Here is a 25951-nt window from a genome sequence, read left to right as displayed (position 1 = left end):
CAGCAGAAATGTCGTCTGTAAGGAAAGCTTGACTGTTCTCATATTGATACCGACCGCGTTTTGTTACCATTAGGATAATCTGACTTGACTACTGGTGTCGTACACTGCAGGCCAGGATTTGGCGAGGATGGCCACTACTGGAGGTGGTACAGGATCGGACTTGGTGCACCCTTTGAAACTCTGGTGGTGAATCAAATGTGGGGTTCAGCAGCATTGGGAGCAGGGTGCCCAAGAAAACTAGCATATTGTCTTTTTTGGCATGTTCTGGTATCTTCATAATCATTATAATGTCCCGTCAGCTCTGGTCCTCCATGTCTATAGCTTTGATCCATACGTGTTTACACCACTAATGGTTGTGATTGCTCTTTGAGGTGGGTAGTCACCCACCACAAATAATGATCCACTTTTTTACTGTATTGTAGTAGCATTTTATGGCGCTTTCTACTTGGACAAGATACTGAAAAGCTTTGCTGAGGGGCAGCATGCTACTTGTTAGAAATGAGGGGTCTCTAGTTGGCAGCTTTGTACACTGTCCAAATAGGGACCCTTCCTCCTAGTCATGGTAAGGGGATTAAACTTCTAAAATAACCCCTACTCCACCATGGTATTTTGTCACAAACAGCCAGGCTTGGCTCAGAGGCAATGTGTAAAGCATTTGCACATAACACACACTGACAGAGTAAAACAAGACCAAAACAATAAACATCCAACATACAGTGATAAAGGTATGACTACAGCAAGAATAGACTTAAAATACAGTTCCTTGAAGTCGACAGTTCTGTCCGGAGCTATCAAGGCATTGTGAACAAACAAATCCAACAGTTCAGGCCAACAACGAGCTCGATGGCCAAGTACGGTGTCAGAAAGACCCGCAACAGTACCTTGGAAATGCAGCGCATCGTGGACCTTGCGCTGAGCTCCAAAGAGGCGTCGTCGTCAGCATGCATCGGTTCCGGAGGTCGATACAGGAGTTGTCAGGGCCTTCAAATTACACACATTTCGGATCGATCTCTGTGAGGTTGAAGTCCAGAGTGCTGGTCTAGATGGCGTCGGTGCTGCAATGCGAAGTGGGACGAAGCAACATGCAGTGCCCACAGGTTAAAGTGCAAGCAGTGGCTCGGGCCTGGCGTCTAGTGACGTCGATGAGACCAGGGCTGGGGTGTGAAGTAGGGTCATGCGGCGTATGGTGTCCACAGGTCGCCATGCAGGCAGTGGCTCGAGGATGGCGTCCAGCGACATCTGTGAGACCAGGGCTGCGGTGTGATGCGGGGTGATGTAATGTGTGGCAGGGGTGTGGAATTTAATAAAATATGTACTTGTCCATGGGACAGGTTGTTTGCTAAATCTACTTGTCCTGTGACAAAATCCACTTGTCCCTCTGGTCCCATGTAGTGTGGCAACAAATCATGACAGCAATCTAATTAGATGAGAGCTCTGATAACACCCTCTCCAATTATGCCAGAGCTCTACCCTAGTAGGGTTTGAATACTAGCAATTCCCTTATTTTGCCACCTTTCCACACATCTACATACTGAGGATGGAGACAGTGGTAAGCAGTAGTTCTCAATAGTTGGAATGCCCTTTGGAGTCTGTGCGAGCCTACTAATTAGTATGTTTTATGGGTTTTCATCAGCTCGTCTCTAATATTTTCTCATACTGAGAAGGATGGAAATTTACTCCTGACAAGAGTAGAAGTAAAATCTCTCTGGGTAGGGAAAAAAGTGGTTAGTGAGAAAGCGAATTTGTAACTGCTCAACAGACTTTGGCATGAGCAAATCTCCACATGCATATTTGCATGTGCTAAAATGTAGTTCACAAATATTTTCTAGGAGTAAGATTTCCTGACCTACTTCTGTAGTTTTGGTGAATTCATAAAAGCAGTAAATCTGTACTAATTAACGAAAGGACATATACCATGGGTGCACATTTGTGACTTTATTCGTCGGACCCTGTTTTGGTCTGGCGTTAGCCAAGACATTTTGATTTTATTTAAATTAATCCCTCTCTCTGTTTACTGGCTGGATGCATCTGAGTGACTGCATTCTGCTCTTTCACAAGGAGCAAAGTAGTTTTATTCGGTGTCCGGAACTACTGTGGCAATTTGAGGTTTTTGAGACCAAAGAGATTTTTTGTTTGCCAATACCTGTTATAATGATGAGGTCCAAAAACCATGTCAAAATAAGAAACACATTGACAAAACCAAAAGGCTGACCACCAATGGCATATCTATTGGCTTTGTCAATACTTGTTTATTTTCAAGTTTCTATAATTTTGTTGAAACTTGTTCCACCGATTTTTCCATTCTGAATATGTTTTGGAAATACTAGCATGCATCAACATATTTTACGAAATGATGCTTCAAATAAATGGTACCTAAATTTTCTCAGTAGTTTAGCAAACATTTTTTCCTAGTTGCATTTTTTTAATGAACATTTTATTTTTAAAACAAAGAATCATGAATCTTGCTTTTAAGCTTTTGCATATATTTGCATCTAATCAGAGAGGATCCTCAAAGCATTAACGTAACCTCATATTGTTAAACTTTGCAAAAGTGTACATGTTTTTAAATTGGACTACTGTTAGAAGTGCAGTCTGAACTTACATTTCCTTAGAACACTCACCCTAATAATAAAGGCTTTGCATTAATGAACCATAAATAAAAGTTCAAACAGCATTAACATGTGGACAGAAATATTACCTTAACTGCAGACAATGCCCTTCCCTGATCCATAATGTGGTACTATAAACTGTCAGCCAAAGGGTTTGTGCTGCAGGGTGATCACCTACTTGTCCCAATGGCAAAATAAACATGAAAACGTGTTTACCTTGACCCCAAACAATATGTCCTGGGAGTCGGGCTATAGGAATTCCACACCCCTGGTGTGGTGTCCACAGGTCACGGTGCAGGCAGCGGCGTTACTGAAGCACTGTCATCGGTAGACCCAAGGTTGTACAGCGAAGCAGGGCAATGCTTTGTGCAGTGCCCACAGGTATCGGTGAAAGCCGTGGCGTCGGTTGACAATGTTGGAGTCGATGGCGCAGACGTCGGTAGACCAGGGCAGCGTTATGGGATGAGGTGATGTTTTGTGTACCTCACGAGCGGTGTCCACAGGCCGCAGTGCAGGCAGCTGCGTCGATATCTGCATGGAGCGCCGTCTTAGGGGAGGCCAGGTGGCGATGTGAAGTGAGGCGAAGGGAAGTGAGGAGAAGTGAAGTGCGATGCCCATAGGTCACATGCAAGCAGTGGCTTAGTGACGGCATCAGGCGGCAACGTTGGGGAGACCAGGGTTGCAGTGCAAAGCCTGGGGATACTCTCTGTGGTGCCTTCAGGTCACGGAGCCAACAGTGGAATCGTTGATGGCGTCATAGTGGTTTTTCTTTTTCAGCACAAAACACACAGTTCCCAGTGCTGTTGGTAGACAAACTTTAAGTCTTTGATGTTCCTGAGACTTCCAACAGGAGCCAAGCTCTACTTCAAGCCCTTGGAGAGACCTAGTCAATAAGGTGCAGAAAGTTCAGTCCAGTCCTTTCACTGCCCCAGACAGAAGCAGCAACTGCAAGCCAACCCAGGAAAGCAACATACACCAAAGGGGCATTACTCTTCCTGGCAGCTCTTCCAGTTCTTCTTCTTGGCAGGTCCCTCAGTCCAAAAGAATTCTAAAGTTCTGGGATTATAGGTCTAATACTTATACCCCTTTTCCCCTTTGAAGTCTTTGTTCAGAAAGGTATCTGTGGCTCAGCAAAACCAGTTCTGTCCTCCTTGCTTCAGCCACACCTCAGGGGGTGGAGACAACATTGTGCAGAGCAGCCACAGCTCTTCCCACCACTTTTGCCCAGGATGGCCCATTCGCAAATGCAGGGCACATCTCAACTCCCTTTGTGTGAGTGTCTAGAGTAAATGCACAAATAGGGCCTGTCAGTCTAAAAGAGTGGTCTTCAAACTTTTTGATGACGAGACCCCTTTCTTAAGAATTTTTTGGCGTAAGTACCCCCTACTGACAAAAATGTCTAGAACCTGGTACTCATCATCGACAACCCTAAACGCCCCCAATTCCCACACCAAATCATTTTTACAGTGTGGTAATAAAATTAAACGGTGTTTAGCAAACCAAAGGTCAGTGAGCGTGGGGGTGGTGTCAAAGGTGTAGCTAAAATCAAAGGGCCTCATTAATGAGGAATTGGCGTAGGGCAGCGTCGCAAGTCTTCTTGCTGCGCTCCCCTATGCCAATGTGAAAGGGCAGGAATGCACCATATTTATGAAATATGGCGCATTCCTGTCCTTTCCCCTTGCATTGGCACACAAATTGCTGCCTAGCACCAACATAGGCAGGATTGTGTTTGGGCAGGCAGGGGCATCTTCCTTCACAAAAATGATCCTGAGATGCGTTTGCCTCTTTCTACGTGAGCTGCAGAATGTAGCACACACATGAAAGAGGAAAAAATTAGTACAAACTAAAACAGTTCTCCTTGTTATGCCTCTCTTAGGGAGGAGTATGTTTTTGGCGCTGCCCCAGGTTTACGTGATTTTGTAAATATGGAGCAGCATCAAAATCCATGGGTGTTGCATGGGAACCCCACCCAGAGTGGTCAGTGCAGGTAAACATTGTGGGGCGGGTGGGGGTGAGTTGACAGACAACGAGGAAAATTACATTTAAAAAAAAGAAACCCACTTACCTTGCGCTTGCTGTATCGCCGACTGCGATATGGCAAGCGCAAGGTAAGTGGTTTACTTTTTTTATGTTATTTTCCCTCATCGCTGTCTGTCGACTCCTGATCCCCTGGCCACCGCGCTTACCTGCACCGGCCACTCCTGAACTGCACGCAACGCCCATGGAACACCTCCTTGGTGCAGAGTAAGGCAACGCAATGAATTCTGTTGCTTTGTCTTACTCCATATCTATGAGGCCATGCAAAGCCATGCAGTGTGAATTTGCACCACCTCATAGGTATGGTTGGGATGCTTGCGCAACCGGAGTGTAAAAAAAAAAAGATGCTCTGGCGGTGAAAGCCTCTCATAAATAAGCCCCAAAATATTCTGTACTTTTTTTAGGTCTTTCACCATCAGATATCTACATATGAAAGAATGGGCAGCGTAATTGAAAAATACATTATAAAAACCTCTATTAGTTAATGCACTGCAGAGGTCTGTATGTAACCAGAGAGCCACCGACTTAAATCTTGATTTGTGCAGTGGAGAATAGTATCTTGTGTATTTTTAGTGCTACGAGGTCACAGCCTGTGACAGAAAGCACAGTGAATATGTAAGTCATTATTTTATACTTGCATTACACAGTAGAAGATAGACTGCTACAAAATGTGCAAACAGTTTTACGATAAAATGGTGCTTCCAAAATGTAGATTTTAGTAATACCAGAGTGTATGTAATACAATTTACTTTTTACATAACTGTCCCTTCAACACCTCCTTAGGGGTACTAAGGGCTGTGTAAATGCAGTTATAATTAAAATCAAGCACTTCACTGCCCAGTTGCTAACTCTTTGCACTAGCACAAAAAAAACAAATCACAAAGCTTGGAGTGATTCCACCAATGGCTCCGAAGCACCCTTTACACTTGCAGATTAACTAATAGCGCACATTTTCATTTTATTCAGGCAAGCAGGCATCCTGGCATGAAAGATCTTCACAGCACAGGAGACTTAGTTGATGAAACTTCAGCTGATAACGATCTAACGAGCCATCCGAGGACGGTTGTCTTTTTAAAAAACGATAGCACAAGTGAAGCTGGGGAATGTGCGACCCCTTCCCAGGACTCCACGGCCCCCATGGGGGTCGCGCCCCACAGATTGAAGACCTCTGGTGTAAAACCAGACAGGGAATTCACAAGCTGGCAGAGACACACAGGATGGTTAAGCACTGGCGTAACGAAAGCTGAGGGGGCCCCCCTGCAAGGTACACAGAGGGCCCCCGCTCCAGATTGAATCTGGAGCTCTCAGGCCCAACTGCTGTGCTGAGGGGGGCCCCTTGAAGCTTGACCCCCCGCACCGCAGGGGATGCGGGGGCCTGTGTCAGGCCAGTGTGGTTAAGCATGAAAATGCCCACTTTCTAAAATTGACATTTTAAAACACACAATTTAAAAAACACCTTTACTAAAAGATGTGTTATTAAATGCTCAGGGAACCTAAACAACGTTTCTCCATATTTTCCCATTTGAAAGTTACACTTGTAAAATGATACAAGGCAGCACCAATGATCACCTATGGGATAGAAAGCCTTTCAATAGTTAAAAACGAAATACATAGTATTTCACTATCAGGATATGTAAAACAGACTAGACATATCCTACCTTTCACCTACACTGCACCCTGCCCATGTGGCTACCTTGGGCTTATCTTAGGGGCGACTTATATGTAATAAAAGGGAAGTGTTAGGCCGGGCAAGTGGATGCACTTGCCAGGTTGACATGGCAGATAAAAACTGTGCACGCAGACACTGCAGTGGCAGGTGTGACACACATTTGATAGGCTACTTGTATGGGAGGCACAATCAGTGTTGCAGGCCCACCAGTTGCATTTGAATTACAGGCATTTGAATTACAGGCCCTGGACACACAGTGCATTTACTCGGGACTTACCAGTAAATCAAATATGGCAATCATAGAAAAACAATTTACAGTAGGAGCACTTGCACCTTAGCACTGAATAGCAGTGAAAAAGTGCACAGAAACACTAAACCAGCAAAAATGTAGTCCAGCATACCATCAAAAACGGGTCAGAAAGCAAAAAGACAGCGGATACACTCCAAAAGATGCCAGGTCTAACACTACTTAAAGGGATACTTTTATTATTAGAGCGTTTGTCATGCATATGGTTATATGATTTGTCATGCTGTTTATCACACAGTCGTCATGAAGTTGGTAAGACGTCTGCCACAAAATCAGTTTTGCAATCAGCTACAACAATGCTCAGGTACATCCATGGGCGCGATTTTTGCGCCAAATCTGGCCAATCTTTATGTTGGTGCTCTTGAGGAAAGACACATCAATGACGCCTCTAATCCTTTTATTAACAACATAAGATGTTGGAGGCGCTATATTGACGACATTTTCTTCATATGGAAAGGTAGTGAGTCAGACCTTGAATTGTTCATCAAGTATCTGCATGAGTGCCAATCTGCTTTGAAATTTACATGCAACTCCGATAAAGAGTCGATTCCATTTTTGGACCTTAAAATTAGACATAACAATAACCAACTGAATGTCACTCTCTATCGTAAACCTACGGATAGAAATACCCTTCTCCAATATAAAAGCTTTCATCCAAGAGCCCTTAAGGACGGCCTTCCTTATGGGCAATTCTTAAGGCTTAGAAGGAATTGTACAGAGAAGGCAGATTTTTTCCGAGAGGCAAACATATTGAGTATAAGACTGAGAGAGAGAGGTTACCCGAAGAGACTGGTCAAAACATCTATGAAACGAGCATGGTTTAGCCCTCGTCAAACACTTTTGGAAAAAACTGTTAAAACACCACCTACTCAAATGGTGTGTGTGACTACTTTTTGTCCATTAAGTACACAAATCCAAAAGACTATTAAAAGACACTGGCCCACATTAAATACTCTTAAAGTTGGTCAGGAACTACCAATGTTCTCTTTCAGAACGGTAAAAACATAAGGGATCACTTGGTCCATTCTGATACGAGTGTTATTAAAACTAGAACCAGTATCAATGACCTTTGGGCCTTACCTCCAGTAATTGGGCATTTTAAATGTGGGAATTGTGTCGCATGCAAGTTCACTATGGAAACAAAGTCCTTTTCCCATGAAAATATAAACCTTACCTTGCGTGACTTTTCAAATTGCTTAACATCCAATGTTATATACTGCATCTGGTGCCCGTGCGGCTTGATCTACATTGGACAAACTACCCAGCCAGTAAAAGCCCGTATCTGCCAACATCGCAGCAGAATACGGTGTTCAACAGACAATGCCCCATTGGTAGAGCATTATAAAGAAAAAGCACATTCACCAGACGACATCAAATGGCAGGTAATTGAAAAAGCAAAGTTACCAGCCAGAGGAGGTGATATCTCCATACTGTTACAAACATTAGAATGTAAATGGATTGACAAATGTCAATCGACAAGCAGAGGTTTGAACAGTCTAGAGGAATGGTGCAGGTTCATTAGCTTGCATTAAAGACATAATTGAATAGGGCTCTGTTCAATTGAGTAACTGCTTTCATACTATAGGTGATGGAATACATGGTTATCATCACAAAGCTGAGAAAAAGATACCTTTGTTTTAACAATATGTCACTGTATATATACTAGCACTGATTTTGTACTGAAAAAGTCTTTGCCTAAATTCCCCCATTACCTTTTTCTTCTCCTATGGTGCCTTATTTAGTATGGATGAATAAATAAGCAAAATATATCGGAATTGTGATGGTTATTGATTATGCCACATAGTATTGTATAATTCTCCTACTCTGTAACCAGTTGTCATCTTTGTTAAGTAAAGTTATATGTATTCCTTTGAAAAACCCAGCAACACGAATGGTTAGTATGCCATTCAAAGATGGCCGTGGACGAATCTATGTTGTTTCCTCTCTTGCGCATGTGCAGATATTCCCGGGTTTAAATCTATTACTTCCGGGTTACGGGCGGTATGCAGCTTGTGGGATTCGATTGTGTGGGTCCGATTAGACGCTTAAATCGCCATCTCTCCAAATAGTAAGTATTACGGAGTTCTGAATTTAGATCTCTTAAACTAAGACTATCAATATATTTGAGTTGGACACGTCATATTAATTCCCCCGTTCTGCTTCTCTTTTTGTAGTCCGTTGGAATTGCTTGAGATGCTCCATAGAGACGCTTTACTCGTCTCGTCTGTCCGCATTTTTCAATAAGAATTATACAATTGGAATTAAAAGCTGACATTACTATAAATAACGGACACAAGTGGACAAGATTCATTACCAAGTGAGTGACACTCTGAGATGGTTTAATCTGCATTGGTTAATTTCCACAATCCCCATCGGCTAGAGTTTTCTAGCCCTTTGATATATCTGTGTCCTGCCCCAGTAAAATATTTAACGACATAACACTGAGGCAAGTAATAATCTCTCATTGTGGTGGCCTTTATTCAAATAGTGCCCGACTTTATGATAGCGGTGACTTGTACCCTGATAGACTATCAGGTTATCTTTATATACTGCAATTGACGAAAGAGGCTGGCCACGTTTATAGATTAACCGATAGCGGTTTAGATACAGCACCTCATACTATGGATCACCATCCTTTTATCATATTCCTCTGTAATTCGAAGACCAAACCATGATATAGATCATTTTTATTCCATAGATAGGGTTGCATATCGGTTATGCACTAAAATGTTGCCTATAATTATTTCTCTCAATATAGGCTCCATTGGATTTGACTTAGTGCATCAGTTGCCCTGACTCGATTGTTTTCGTTAACAAGGAGATACAAGATTACTAATAGGTAAGCCAATTAGCACCTAGAGTTTTTGCAACTAATAACTAGTAGTTTCATTCGTTCACCAGCACTTACAATTCCCCTATTTTAAGTCCCCAGATAATTGTCCTGAAGAGACCCCCCATCCAGAGTGGGTTGAAACGTCGTCGACACCAACCAAGAGAGAGCAAAAAAGATTCGTCATATTGTCAAATGCCTCTCACTGTTGTTTTTAAGACCTTTCTGATCAATAATTTCCCCTTATAGGCTATGATCACTTCACTGGGCTCACTTGTTCACTTTTTCACCCCTTCCACCTGTGCCTGTAGTAAATAAAAAATTGTCTGTGATCAGGGGCGGACTGGGGGGGGGGGGCGCCAACCTCTTTGCCAGGGCCGGCTGTAGGCTGATTTTGTTACAGGGCCGTTTTTGCAGCTATGCTGCAAAAACGGACCTGTAACAAAAACGGCCCCCAGGGGCCCAAAACCAGCCCCCACCCATGCAGCGCACCGGGGGATTGCCCGGTGCCCGCTACTGCCAGTCCGGCCCTGTCTGTGATATAACTGTGATTTATGAAATAAATATTTACTTCGGCCGAAGTAAATAAATTCTCCAGGCTACTTAAGTAATCACGTTTATTGAATTTCCTATTGTCAATTAAAATAATCCTTTTTATGTTCTTTTTTTTGATTCAATCGGCTATGAGTATAATTTTTACTCCGTATTGACAAATGTGGTAAATCAAATAAGTTACTTGTGGACATTTTTCTTGTTTAAAGCAAATTACCCAGTTCACAAGGACATATGGGTCGCTCTTGTTTTTTGTAATATATGTTATCACACAGTTGTCATGAAGTTGGTAAGACGTCTGCACAAAATCAGTTTTGCAATCAGCTATAACAAGTTGTCACAAACGGTCATCAAATCTGTCCTGAAGTGGTTGAGCTATCTTCCTTGCAGGCAATCATCCAGGTGGTAGTGCATGGAGTTGCACAGTAGTTAATCAAACAGTCATGCCAGTGGTAAGGCCTGTGGTCATACGAGCGCTTAAGCGTGAGACCATGCAAGTGCCATGCCTTTGCACATATGCATATATAAGTGTACACACATAGATACATATATGCACATAACAATTGCCTGATATCAACAAGAATTGTTGCAGCTTTGTTGAGCTGAGCAAACAGGCCGAATTCAACAGCATACTCCAGACAGCAATACGTTCACACTCCAGTTAAGTGTTGCTCTGCACAAAAAGTATTCCACCGGACTGAGAGCTGACAAGACGTGCTGAACTACAGATCGCGTAAATGATGCGACTGGCTTAAAACCCCAAATTTATTGAAGACATCATCCTTTTACCTCAAAAATCTTCAAGGCCTCCTCCTGATTCACCAGGACTACAACTTTGACTGAGAAAACCTTCTCGCCCGCAGATATTAACCAAAATGTGTGCTTGGGCTGTATACCCATCTGCACTGTCCTGAGGAAGACCCGCCGTGACGCTTATTATATTTTGCGCAGTACACTGGGTCGAAACGTCGACGCACCCTTATATGTCTACACAATGCTTCTGATCACAGATTAATTCACATAGGATCTTGTAGCATATGTGAAAAACCATAAAGACATATCAAGAAATAATGTACCTTTCTATTCTACTTATTCACTTTTACCGCATTTGAAATATATTGTATATACTATTTTTGATCACATGTCACTTTATCACCACAAGTCACCAGTATTTTGCTTTTTAGAACTTATGTATTATGACAGCCCACAATACTTTATTTCCTTAAATTACCAAATTGCAAACTTTTTATTGGTGTGTGCCTTTTTTCCTCATTTATCTGATATCTGTTATATGTAATGAATATTTTTTGAACTTTCTAAAAGAAATTAGAAATTCCCGACAGAACCATTGTATTTATATAATACTGCAAAAAGGTCAGGCTATTTGCTCCACGGTGCAACCAGGAGTTCTTGGACAACGCATGTACTACTACAAGAAAGAAGAAGTGGTGACAAATGCAGAAGCAAGACGGCCTGATGACAGGAAGCTCTTTGCACAGGCTGAGACAGCCTACGATGCCACTACCAACAAATTCTGAAACACAAACGGCCAATAAGGCCACTAAGTATTGTGTCAACCTCATGCCTAACCAGCCTCTCAAACACTCCAGTGAAATAGTGAACATCACAAAGTCTTCATGGAAAAAAACAGAAAAAAGGACAAAACTGAGAATCTGTACATTGAAACACCAACCACAATTACTTAACCACATTCTGAAGTGACATCTCAAAACATATCAGCTGACTGAAAGCATCTGCCTTTCACGAAGCCATGATTCCTGAATCACAAGTCAAAGACTGCTCTACTATACAATGTCTGGTGTAGCGATCAAATAAATAATCAACAGTCACCCTATCCCTCACGAAGGCATCTTTCTTCACAAAATCCATGCTCTATGACATCCTAACGAACTCAGAAACTGTCAGATCTCCCACTTACAGTTCCTGAGCAAAATAAATCTGAGACGGCCATTGCCACCTGGCTTCACAAGAGATCCGGTGCAACATGTTCCTCTAAGACTGCCAATCTGACTTCAGACTGCAGTGCACAAACAGACTAAGCTCTCCAGAGCTCAAAAAACAGTTACCCTGATCTCCTTATCCCACTCGACATCCCAGCAGCCTTTGATACTACTGAACATCAGTGGTATCAAACCATGTAGAGCGGGTGTACAACTGATTACATCCTCTCTGCATGAACTCCCTTGGTGTGCTCCTGGCTGACAACGTTTTTTTTTTAAAAACATACTTTATTGATTTTCATTTAATACTTTTACATACCATCAACTTGGTTCAGTTGTACAATTGCATTTTCAACATGGCATTGTGTACATTGCGTTCATGACCTTTTGCCTGATCCAGTAAAAAAAAAAAAATAACACAGGTATGTTATCCGAATATATCTGTGTGCAGTATCAACAACAAGTATGTACAGTGATGATTAACTTTGAACGTGTAGCCCCATCGTACATATCCCAATCCCTCCCTCCCAGACCCTGGCAGTCGTTTCCGCATCACAGACCACTATTTCGTCCTGTATATGTTTTCAATTCAATTTTCAATTCAAATGATCTTTATTCGGATATATTCAAAACATCCATAAAAGTACATACAAATTACATCAGACATTCTTATACACAGTCAAATAAGTGCATATGTTTTGTTCGTCCAAACTTGTACTTCGACCCTCTGCTCACCTATTATACAGGAACTATGTACACTTCCTCATTGTCAATCCCTATTGTGTGTTCGGGGTGTCAGAAATGTCGTCAGGGTTAGTGCCTTTGAAGGCTTCTAGCGGTGTGTTCCAGTCCAATGAAATCGGGTTCTTCCTAAGCCCTCGGTCCTCCTCCCTGCGCAGAGTAATGCTTTCGGCTGAGTTCGCTGTGCCAGGAGTGTATTGCAGGAGGTTTAGCTGATTTCAAGCGCATGGCGATTGATCTCTTGGCTACTATAATGCTAAATCCAGGAAGCGAAGCTGGACCTTCTGCGACTTCCTATGTTTCCGGAGGCCCAACAAGCACTCCAGTATCGAGCCCTCTATTGAAAGGTGCGTGGTCTCTTCTATTATTCATTTAACCCCACCCCAGAACACTTCAAGGTACGGGCAACCCCATAGCATATGTATGAGGTCCGCTTCCATTAATTTGCAACAGGGACAGTGATGTGTTGTGTCCGTGTACATCTTCTGTAAGTGGCATGGTGTTAAGTAAGCTCTGTGCAGGATCATATATTGTATGAACTTAAGCTTGGCATTATGGGACACCTTCCGTGGGTGCTCCAGGAAATCCATCCATTCCCTATCCGTGAGTTCCCTGCCCGCATCCGCCACCCATTGAGCCCGAAGGGCGTCCAGGGGCATTTTAACGTGTGGCCGGATGCTCAAATACAGCCATTTGATAAGGTGGCTACCCTGCACCATATAATAGAGTGATTTAATTAATTTGTGCGTCTTGGGTTCTTCCTGGTGTGGAGACCAGTGTTTCTTAACATATTGCAGTAGCGTAGCGTAAACCATATACAATGTGTTTGATGCCCCCGTTTCCTGTACAAAATTATCGTGGTCCATCAGGGTCTCCCCGCTAAAGAGTGCACCTACTGTACTCACCCCTGCATCCAGCCACGGTCAGAGTTTGTGTATCGTGAGTCTACTGATCAAAAGTGGGATTCCCACTGACGGGATGTTACCTGCGTAAGGGCTGCAACTAGACGTGTATTTCAGAGCTTTCTTCCAGCATGCCAGTGCGGCGTGCAATAAAGGCGGTACCAACGGCTCCAGCACTAGTACGAACAAGAGTGGGGACAGGGGGCAGCCTTGTCTCGTGCGCCTGTATATTGGATATTCTTGAGAGATGTGCTTACCAGTCCTAACCCTCACCTTCGGGGTATCATAGAGTACGCGTTTTCCTTCTATTTGCCGCCTGCTGTCTGTGCCGTCAGGGGACTCCATTGCTTACAAGCAACCAGGCCCCCAGGAGGGGGAGGAGCCACCAATCGCGCACTAAAGCGCAGCGGACATCCCGCGGCACGGGACACTTTCCTTCTGTTTGCCGGCTGCCTCTGTCTGTGCCGTCAGGGAACTCCATTGCCCACAAGCCACCAGGATCCCAGGAGGGGGAGGAGCCGCCAATTGCACACTAAAGCGCTGCTGACATCCCGTGGCGCAGGCTGCGCCCAGGCCAAGGGCGGGCCCGTCTTAAACCGGAGGGGGCTGGGTCCCCTCTATTGGTTGTGTGTTCGGCAGCCTGGTTGTCTGAGCAGGACTGATATCAAAGGATATTCAAGGATTGTGAAGGGGCCCCATGGTTTGACCATACTGCTATCGGACGTGAAATTTGTGAGGTAGGAGATCCTCTTATGTACTGTTCTTCTGAAATTGGAGTAGCATTGTTGTGACTGTTGTGACTGAACATCTAGCTGCTGATCTTAACCCCATTCACTATCTCCTCTAGTACTGTGAGTTGTGTCCTTTTAAGTCTTCTTAAGGCGGGCAGATGGTGAGACGTAAAGGTGCAGCGCTGGCTCCTGTGGGACCTACGGGCTCTTCACATTCCACGATGGATGCCTTCCTAACGCGGGCAGCAGGGATCATTGATAATGAAATAGAATTAGTGTCCCGTCGGTTTCCCACCCGCCTATACCTCGCCTGTCCCCTAGCCCTCCAGGTGCAGAGGGAGGTAGTACCCTGCACTGTGCCCAAGTAATCTATTCAGCAACTGGAACTCCTTTGGGTCAACCTAGCTCTCCGGTCTTGGGGGGGGGGGGGGGGCGATCAAGGGAGACCAGCGAGAGGGATTGCATGGGCCTGTGGTAGCTAGATCCAGTCCTAGATCTGCCCTACAAGCTCTGCCCCAATAGCCTCCACCTCCATACAGGATGAGAGCAATTTGAGTAATCCAGCGACGTCTAAAGTTGGAGGGAGAGCGGGGGTTAAAAGGAAAGGTCCAGCTTCTGGTGCAAAGGCTAAACGTCCAAGGGAAGAAGGGAACAGACATGGTGTGAGCAAACACCTTCCACTAACCAAGGTGGACTTGGAATCCTTAATGGATGCCTGGATGGGCTCACTAATGACCAAAATAGAGAATAAATTAGACCTCATCAGGACACATTTAGATGCAATTGAGCAGGAGCTAAAGGAGACCAACCGATGTAGGCCAGCAGGGGTTTCGGATCCTCAGGATGTAGCTGCCACCCTATCTGAAGAGCAGGGGACAGTTGGAACAAGTGGACTTCATTCTGTCGTGGTACCAGTGAATAACAGTAACATCTCTTCCATGCAGCCCATGGAGATCCCAAAGGATGGAGTAGGGATGCTAACGTCACAGCACCTAACATCTCGCACCGGCCGTGTTAATTCGCCAACAGGAATAGCCGTAAGAGGTATTGTATCAGACTCTAAGTGGGTGAACACAAGGCAGTGGCTCCCAACGATACATCTCCCCCCGGAATGTCTTCCATATGTGGTGGTACTCGGTAATGTTCCAGCACTCCCCTGTGGTGCTGGTGAGGATTTCGACCAGCTTAAGAATAAGGTTTTGCATTGGCTGGATCGGAATACATCTCTTGGCCTAAGGGTGGAGAAACATATTATTATAGTGCGTAGAGTGGGCGGGTCAACCAAAACCTGGGCAGGGGACGTGTAATCGTTAATTTAAACAGACCCCACCTAACAGAGAGAATCTTACATTCGGTGGCCCAGAACAACTGGGGGGATTGAGTTTCAACTATAATGCCTGTCCACCTAGACTACTTCTATAGTCTTCCCCCTGACATCTCAAGGCCTAACGGGGTGGGCATTCAGAAATTCCCTTTTAATTCAGGTCATTCGAAACAGGCTCGACAGGTTCAACAGCTAATATCTCAATGTATCCCGACCTTCAACCCTTTTGCTCCCTTGGCATCATTGAATGATTGCGATTGACACACAATTGACGAGGCAGCCGAGCTAACACCCCCTCACGAAGATTCCATGGGGCTTCCCCCCAGCAGAGGCAGGTGGGGCAGATCAAGCCAAAATTTGCAAATTTATTTCCTGAAATATAGCTGGGCTTGCAAATAAGATATCTAATCCTGGATGGATCATGTTTATTAAAGGTTTCAGTATTATTTGTTTACAGGAGACGTGGGCTACTAAGAACACTTTTTTCCTTGAGGGTTTTAAGACATTTTTGAGCCAGCTACTGTTTCACTGATGGGTAGATCGAATGGGGGTTTGTTAATAAATGTTTCCCATGCCCATTAAAGGAAATACCCACTGATAATGTTTGTTGGCAGACCATCTCATTATCTCAAGGGTGGATAAATATGGTGTTGTTAAATTTCTATAAAGCTAATGTTGGGCATCAACCCCTTTGTAACATCACTAGATTGGGTATTTTCCTAAAAAATCTGGACTCAAAGGGTTCCTGACAGGACATCTTGTGATTGCAGGTGATTTTAACATTCACCTTTGTCGGGATCCAGTTGTAGGCACCAAATTCAGGATGGGATGCCCCAGGTGGCGGGGTTGCATGTTGAACACACTGCCCAGGAAGACAGTCTTAATGCACTTGCTGATGAGTTTGACTTAACTATGTCAAGGACCAGGGTGACCCACAGTAGGAAGTACTTTCTTCCGACCTTTACTGGAAGGGGGTGTTCAATGTTAATAGACTATATTTTTGTTTCAAGCCTAATTTTTTAATTCCTTTCGGATTGTTCGGTGAAGGATAGTATCTATAGTGACCATAAATCTGTGCATCTCGACTTCCTGGCCCAAGGTAGGGAAATGCCCCAGTGTTGTCCCTAGTGGAATACTAAGGGTAGTAGATCAGGGCAGAAGGCTGAGGTGGGTGCAGTTATCGCTGGACTCCTTTTATGAGGCCCTTATGACAAATTGCAAGAGCGGAAATCGACAGTTGTACAACTGGACGTGGGGTGGCAAATGCCACGTTGGAGGCCTTCTCGACCATCTCACGTACAATTGGACTCCTGCTTGAGGCTCCTCCCACGTTCTGAAAAGGACACGCTAGGAGCTGGTTGGATCATGGCTGCTCAAGGGCTGAAAGGAATTTGAGGGCGGCCCTGAATATCCTTTCAAGGAATCCCACCATGATAAGGGCGAGCCAAGGGATATATAAAAAGGAAAAAGCAAAGCAGAAGAACGAGCTCAAAGAGGAGGCTTGGAGCAAACTTAGCGAGGCAAGCAGACACTTGTCAACCTAGAGATGGAGGGAAGTCGTCCCTCCTCATTACAGCTGAGGAAGTCAGTAAAGGAATAGCGGGGCTGTCTAAGAACAAAGCTCTTGGCCTGTGAGGAAATATGAATTTTGTGATCAGTTATGTCCCCTATCGTAGACCCCAACGGCTCCATGTGCATGCTATAAGTACATGTATGTTCCCTCCTGCTCCAGTTTTGAAGACGCAAATATATGTGCGTCCACCGTCAACATGTCCTCTTTCAGATCCACCATGAATGGGTCAGATATTCCATTCCTAAGTATGAAAGGCCACCGACTTTATGTGGTTCACTTTCCACATTTTACAGATTCAGGCGAGTAGGCCCGAATTCTGTCTTCAAGCCTTTTCCTGCCTTCTGCTTCTGAAAGCTCCAGTCTGAGCCTGCATCTGTATCCATGAACTTTGTCCTACTCCCTGCGCGGCTAACGGTGCCTGATCCAGCCTGTCGCCTGCCAAAAACTGTATTTAACCTTCAAGATTATCTACTCCGCTCCTCATCCGATGCATTCCTGTCTAGTAGTTTAGGTAAACATTCCTCCAGCTAACGCGCAAAGGGCCAGGCCTCGCTGTCCTCATGCAAGTAATTCATAGCCCCGTTACCATGGAATATTCCTACCCCCTCGCATCTAGTGTAGACACTTAGACGCTTGTACACGCACTAACAGTCAGTATAGAATAGATTCTATCCTAGAGACCTCTCTTTTTGGATAACACAGTTCTTTAAACATAGGATATTAGATATGATTTGGGATTAGGTTGACACGACCCCCAGACTTCTGTCTCCACATGTAGAGCTAAATGTCAAGTCCCCTTCACCCTCTAGTTGCATGTCAATCACACGTCATGCGGCTGCGCGCGCATCTCTGCCAAATATTTCTGCTGACATTGCAGGATTCTTTTATGGATCCACCCACTTGTGACATCATGTATAATGACGTTTATTAAATTACGCCCATAAGACCGCCTCTATTAGTTACGTATGCACCTTTTATCTATACTATCAGCTGTTACGCCTCTTGCATCTGTTTCACTGTAATGTATTTTCTATAAAACTGCCTATCTGTCAATAATGTATGCCCTTCCTTCCTGAACTTTCGTGGTGATGGAATAGAATGCCTACAATTCGAATTGTATTCCTTTGTATAGGAATAAAGCCTTTTAAAACCTCTAATACCACGGATTCTGCCTCTTATATTTACTGAGTTATTCTTAATAGACTTTACCGCATAAAAAATAGTACCGGTAACGAAATATTTACCACATAAATTGGCGCCCGAATAGGGACACTTTCTCATCTCACGCGCCGGCGGTGCGTTGCAGGCCCGGTCTCCTGCCACAGCTGAACGGACAAAAACGCGTACCTGCAGGATTTCCTGTATCTCCCTCCGGCCAAGCGGGGACGACTGAGGCTGCGATCAACACCCAGACGAGGCGGTGAGAAGTGCGAAGTATCCCGACCAGAGCCTAGCTGAGAGAGCAAGATCCGAGGTATACAGAGGCCCACCAGGTTCCGAAGTTCCGAGTCCAGTCGAGTCGAGTCCAGTCCGGTCCAGTTTCAGTTCCGTTCCGAGGCCTTCCGTTCCGAGCTACCCGGTGAGTACCATTACCGGGGAGGCATTTAACGTGCACATAGTCTGTGCCGGTCAAGACGGGTTTGGGTACACAAATCCGGTCTGCACTGTTTTAGCAGTGTATCTGTACTGTTTAGCAGTATATATAGTATGTTTTGCATATAAATAAGTATAAATAAGTATTATCTAGTGTCAGTATAATGTCAGTAACTAGTTTTCTATTAGTTATCATTGTTCGTAAAACTGTTAAGTGTTAAATGTTTTAAATACGTTCTATATATTGTGGTGTGAATGACTGTTCATTATTGTGTTTTCTAGTATAAAGTGTGTTCTAGTAATAAGGTCTAAAAATGCCGCTCTTTTCGAAACTAAGACAGATCAAAACTAGAAAAGGTGTACTCGAAGAAGCTGTTCCCATCCCACCTAGGGACACTCCAGGGTACTTTATGTATCATAAGCATGGCCTAGATGCCGTATTATTTCTTGATTTATGGGTGGACTACACCAAAGAATTACCAGAGAGTCAGAGATGGCCCGCAGCGGGGACCTGGGATGCAGATTGCATCATGAGAGTAGAAGAAGAATTATGGAAAAAGAAAGCCAGACAGTCACAGAAAGATGCCATTGAATTATGGCGTAAAGAATCATATAGACGTACAGAAAAAGCACTCAGACAGGAAGAGAAAGGTAGAGAGAATTCAAATAAAACCCGAGAAAATCTATTACTTGAGGAAGGTACCCGAGTAAAATCAGAACAAGTAGATAGACAAAGAAACACTCTTATGAATGGTATGTATCCTCTTCTGGCCGAAGGGTTACCTAAGGCTACCCCGGACATACCGAAAGACTTAACTCCCCCATTGCTCCCGATAAAAGCACATCCCAAAACACATCCCAAAACAGCAAAGGACGTTTTTCTTTCCTCCTATTTAGATGACGCAGCTCCCGAGTATGCTAATGCCATACCACCCACACCGCTTGTCGATGGTGTTCAACACCAAGAGCATTCGTCTGTATCCCCGCAACTACAAACTCCTACGCAAGTCCCAACAGGTCCGTCCGTTTCTACAGTTTTTCCCGCATCTACAATCTCGATCCTACGCCCAACGAATCCTTTCGTGCCTAGCACCTCAGATGGTGCTACAGGAGGTACGACAGATATGTTTGCCACACCGCCGCGAAATAAACAGACCCTTAGAGATTTAGCACTCCAACGTACACCCCAACTAGCAACATCCGACATGTTTAAAGAACAGCTTGTGGATTGTAGATACGACCCAGTACCAGGTAGACAGGATAAATTGCTCATATCATCACTACGTATAAGACGAGCTACACTATATTTAATGACGATACCAGGAATGGGTGAACATCTAGACGAAATATATCGCTTTGTCCAAACAGGGCGAGGTCCAGAAAGTATTAACGAAGCTATGGAATACCAGAAAGTGGATGTCCAAAGACAACTACTACGTTTTTTCATAAATTGTGTAATTAGGAATCAAGACAGGCCTGGGGCAGATCACGATACCATGCAAAGACTTGCCAAATGGGGTCAGAACATATCAGAAGAGAAACATGATAGACAGGCGTGTATACTCGCCATGTGTCGAAAGATCCGCAAGGAAGTAGAACGAATACATAAAGAAAGACGAGAAACAGACAGAGTAGAATCAGAAGAAGAGGAGGAGCAAGAATCAGAGCAATTAGAAACGATAGCTTATGTAGGTAAAGGAAGACCCCATAATAATACCAGAGGCTTAAACGACCCGATACGTCCAATACGTCCAGAATATAATAGACATTTTCCAAACCCTATGTTAAATACAAAATCCCCTGAACACCTATTCCAAGCCGCTGATAAATTACTCCGAGATCGAAGGGGGTATCACATGCTCGATTCCATGGACGAACAAGAATTAGCCAGATCAGTAGTACAATGGGCTGACAGTCCCGGCGAATACAATGATGATGTACTTGCACACACGTTTCTGAATCTTGACCCATACGAACAGCGCTTAGCTAGTATATACATGATTCAACACCTCCTTATATTATATAAAAGCCAACACTCCGATCCAGGACCCTTACCTGACATATTGACAGAACTACTCACGAATATATGGAGAGGGTCAGGTACTGATTTGATTAAAGAAATTCTAGAATCCCGAAACCAATATTTAAATTTCGTATGTCCAGAACACGTTCCAGTTCCCATCATGGGAAGAAAAATGTATCACATAGATAGACAGAACCCGTTACGCGAAGTACACCCAATCAGAGGTGACGGTGATAATTTTACACGCGTGTTTGTGTACACGCCTATAACTAAACTGGAATTATTAGAAATGAAGAAAGTAGTAGCCAGCCATGACAAGGATCCAGCAGGTTTCCACCGTGAGATAAAAGACATGTTACTCATGGGAGAGTATACCTACCCCGACATTATGAAAATATTAAAAGTCCTATTACCCGCCGGTGTTTATGAGAAACTCAAAGAAAAGGAATGGGAGGTGGGAGACCAAAAGATAGATTGGACAGCATTAGAAAACGAAGAAAAGGCCCGAGCTGCAGGAGCAGGGCTTGGGGAAAAGACTACAGCACTAGCAGGATTACTAATACAGGTACTGCCACGTTTATTAACTACGAAAAAGGAAGACTGGGGTGCAATCTCAGCCTGTAAACAAAAACCAGATGAAGACACTAGTGATTTCTATTCCCGATTTGAAAAATGTTTTAGTATAAATAGTGGCATAAAAGCAAGTAGTGAGTCATATCCACATCTGTTTGTGACAAAATTAGTTGAAAATTCTCTGCTACAAGTCAAGAATAGAGTATTGAAGTTCGAAAGTACCTGGCAAGGTAATACCCCATCACAGATGTTACAGATGTTACAATATCACCACAATAGAATTAGAGAAGAACAAGAACACGAACAAAGACGTATGAAAGATACAAAAATGAAAATGCTTGTTGCACAGTCAGTTCCAGCCGATAGTCATCAAAAGGGTGATTCCGCAGGTCCTACGAAAGGGACATGCAACTATTGTAAACAACAAGGTCATTATATACACGATTGTCCAGTCCTGAAACATAATATTGCCACAGGTAGAACGCAGGAAAGACCACGTCCACCTAGACAGGATCAGAATCAACAACAAATATCTCAGCATGCACAACCTAGGTTAGCTCCGCAATAACTAGCTCCACAACAGGCAGCTCCACAACAGATCGTAGCACCACCACAAGCGCAGCCTATTGCTGCAACACAAGCGACAACACAACAGATGTATCAGTACGCACAAACAGATTATCCCGATTATCAGCGATACTCATGAGATAGCCTAGAGAGGGAAGTTGGCTTACCCCTTATTGAGGTTCCTGTAGACCAAGAGGGACCTTATGTACATAGTGAACTATTAGGGGAAGACAGAAAGTTTTTACTTGATACAGGGGCAAGCAGAACAACTATAAGACGCAGTGAAGTTCCAGGGGCACCCCTCTCAGGCTCACAGAATATTTCCCTTGGATTCTCAGGAAAACCTATAATAAATGACGTAACACAACCTCTTCCACTTACAGTCGGTCCCTTGACACGTACTACAGATTTATTGCTTACTAAATCATGTCCAGAAAACTTGTTAGGCATAAAAACATTAAAAGCTCTAGGAGCCATAATATGTTGTTCTCCGGAAGGAGTACGACTATTTTTACGTGACTTTAAAGGTCACTACGTGTCCAGAGACATGGATCACCGACTGCAGAATTTACCTACACATTTATGGGCACAAGGCCCCACTGATGTTGGTTGCATGAACATTACACCATATCGAGTTACACTGAAAACAGGAATAGTACTACCACGAATGCGACAATACAAGTTACCACCAGATGCTGTAGTGGCTTTACTGCAAATCATTGACGAGCTCATTGCACAAGGAGTGGTTGTCGAAACCGACTCCAATGTATGTAATTCCCCGATAATTCCGATTCTTAAAAGAACGGATCCAAAAGCACCACCAGTATATCGATTAGTTATTGATCTGCGCGAATTAAATAAATGTATTGTACCACAATACCCTGTGGTCCCAGATATCTCTTCATTACTCACAGCTATTGACTCAGAAGCAACGTTCTTCACTGTAATTGATCTCAAGAATGCTTTCTTTAGTGTCCCAATAGATCCGGAAAGTCAATATCTGTTCGGATTCAGTTTAAATGGACGAAGTTTTAAATTCACACGCGCACCTCAAGGATTTACAGAAAGCCCCAGCATCTATAGCCAAGCACTGAAACGAGAACTTGACAGTATCCACATGCCAGCTAACACTGCCTTGCTTCAATATGTCGATGATCTGCTGATCACCGCCCGAAACGAACCTGAATGTGAAAAAGCGTCACTGACGGTTTTGAAATTTCTGGCCGACAAAGGGCACAAGGTGTCCCCTTCTAAGCTGCAATTCTGTGTCCAGCGAGTTGTTTACCTTGGGCACTCGCTGTCCAAGGAGGGAAGGCAGCTTACACCCGATCGCATCCAGTTAATTGCTAACATGCCACCACCCAAGACACAAAAGGAGGTGCGGGCTTTTATAGGCCTCACTTCATACTGTAGGCAGTGGATCCCTCAATATGCATTTCTAGCAAAACCACTCATTCGGTTGACAACACAGGAGGCAGCCACATCGACTGTCCTCCCTTGGACTCCAGAACATACACACGCCTTTAAAAGCTTAAAGAAAGCTTTATGCCAAGCACCTGTCCTAGCAACACCATGTTACAGTAAACAGTTTACACTCTTTGTTACAGAACGCGAAGGTACTGCCTTGTCAGTACTCACTCAGGAACAAGCAGGATCACACAAACCATGTGCTTATTTCTCTAGTACATTAGATCCAGTAGCTCAGGCTCTTCCTGCGTGCCTGAAATCAGTGGCAGCAACAGCTTTAGCAATCAGACAAAGCGATGCCATAGTGTTAGGACATCAATTGACAGTACAAGTACCACACGCAGTAGAGGTTCTCTTGAACCGCACACAAACACAACACTTGACTATAGCAAGACTCACCGGTTACGAATTAACATTGTTTCAGCCACATATAGAAATCAGACGTTGTAATACGTTAAATCCTGCCACACTGTTACCAGTAGGCGGAACAGATCCATTGGCACATGATTGTGTCGAAGTCATTACTATCACGACAAAACCCAGACAAGACTTGACAGATATCCCTTTGTCAGATCCAGACTTAACATTGTATGTAGATGGGTCATGTATGAGAACAAGTACAGGAGAGTTAGTGGCCGCTTACGCAGTCACAACAGACACTGAAGTCATTGAAACAAATTGTATTAACACTTTGTCAGCTCAAGCAGCAGAGCTCATCGCTCTAACACAAGCCTGTATTCAAGCCACAAATAAAAAAGTCAACATATACACAGATTCACGTTATGCATTCGGAGTCGTCCATGACTTCGGCGTACTGTGGCGAGAGAGAGGTTATTTAACTTCTCACGGTGCCCACATCCAACACGGACCCCTCATTCAAGCCCTATTAGACGCGATTCATCTACCTACTGCAATATCGATTATGAAATGCAAAGCCCACACAAAGGTTACCGATATCATTTCTCAGGGTAATGACCTAGCTGACAGAACAGCTAAACAGACTGCTCAGAATCAGACTCACACAACTGACATGACAAAGACAATAGTTCCGACACCAACACATTGCATGACAGTTAAGGATCCCGCTCTTGATGTAATTGAAATACAGACACATGCTACACCAGAAGAAATAAAGAAATGGACTGAATTAGGAGGGATCCAAACAGATCAAGGATGGATGACGAAGGAAAAATCTATATGGTTTCTTCCCGACTCAATGGTTCAAGTCATCATTAACACTATACATAGTCCAGCACACCTAGGAGAAAAAGCTATGCTAGACAGCATTCAACACATTTGGTTCAACAAACATTTGCGAGCAGCAGCTAAACAAAAAGTTCGTACCTGTATGATATGTTGTCAGTTTAATCCAGGTAAAAGCATCCCCGTAGAGCAAGGTGGATTTCAACCTCCCGATCATGCTTTTGAAGTCCTCCAGATGGATTATATCCAGATGGAACGATGTCGAGGATTCAAATATGTTCTCGTAGTTGTCTGTGCTCTTTCCCGTTGGACAGAAGCATACCCGGTTTCAGATTACACTGCCCCGACTACTGCCAAACAGTTAGTTCGAGAATTCTTCCCACGGTACGGTTTACCACGTGTTGTCTACTCAGATAACGGCCAGCCGTTCTCATCCGAACTAATGAAACACGTTTCCCTTTTATTAGGCTACCAATGGAAATTCCACTGTGTCCGACATCCCGAGGCAGCAGGTCTCGTGGAACGCCATAATCAAACTCTGAAAATTAGATTGTCCAAAATATGTAGAGAAAAAGGAGTCGATTGGATTGTAGCCTTACCAGTTGCGCTCTTTTACATGAGAATGGTAGCACATTCTCGAACAGGGCTATCCCCGTACGAGGTGATCTTCGGTAGACCACCAAATATGTGGGGGACGCCTATACCTCGCAAAATCACTGATGTTGACTGTAATATGCTGACAGATTACCTGGCTTCCTTGATGTCTGCACTACAATCTTGTCGTTCACAGGTAACCGCAGCTTTTCCCGACAATACTGAGGTGAAGCCCCATGACGTGGTTCCTGGTGACCTCGTTTTGGTCAGGAATTTTGACAGAAAGACCCAACTGGATCCTAGGTGGAAGTCACCGAAGTTGGTTCTACTGACTACAAGGACAGCCGTGAAGATCGAGGGACGGAAAGGGTGGTTGCACTCGAGTCATATCAAGAAATTTTATGGATTACCATCCAGTGTGAATACTCAACCCTGTATTCCCTCACAGACAGACTCAAAGCTCCCCTTGGTTGAGCAGACAAACTCAGAACTTTACAAACTAAAATTAAGGTCTAGTAAGTCAGACAATTTGATTGTTTAAGTCCTCTCCAAGGTGAATCGGTTGAATTTGTCTCTGACATGTATCCTCTAGACCGGAATAGAGAAAGAAATCATCAGATGCAGCTTAAGAAGCATGCGTATTGTAAATCATTTCGCAGTCACTGCACAGTAACATTATTAATTTTGTTTTTTCT

The 25951-nt window shown here is 43.9% G+C and overlaps 1 protein-coding gene across 5 annotated transcripts in view; it reads right to left on the bottom strand.

Moving 5' to 3' along the window:
• The window catches only part of LOC146796124 (uncharacterized), a 213769-nt gene that overhangs the window by 84582 nt on the left and 103236 nt on the right, over positions 1–25951 (bottom strand). For 2 of the 5 annotated variants that reach the window (XM_085628497.1, XM_085628496.1), the window contains exon 1: positions 24804–24936. The exons of the other annotated variants lie outside the window; for them this stretch is intronic. The gene's annotated coding sequence lies outside the window, so the exon portion shown is untranslated. Of the gene's footprint in view, positions 1–24803; positions 24937–25951 lie in introns of those variants that run through there. 5 annotated transcript variants of the gene reach the window in all.

This window comes from Triturus cristatus, chromosome 10, assembly GCF_964204655.1.
Source record: "Triturus cristatus chromosome 10, aTriCri1.1, whole genome shotgun sequence".
Lineage (NCBI taxonomy): Eukaryota > Metazoa > Chordata > Amphibia > Caudata > Salamandridae > Triturus > Triturus cristatus.
The sequence above is the reverse complement of the archived record's forward strand: the minus strand, read 5'-3'. Positions and strand labels throughout refer to the sequence as shown.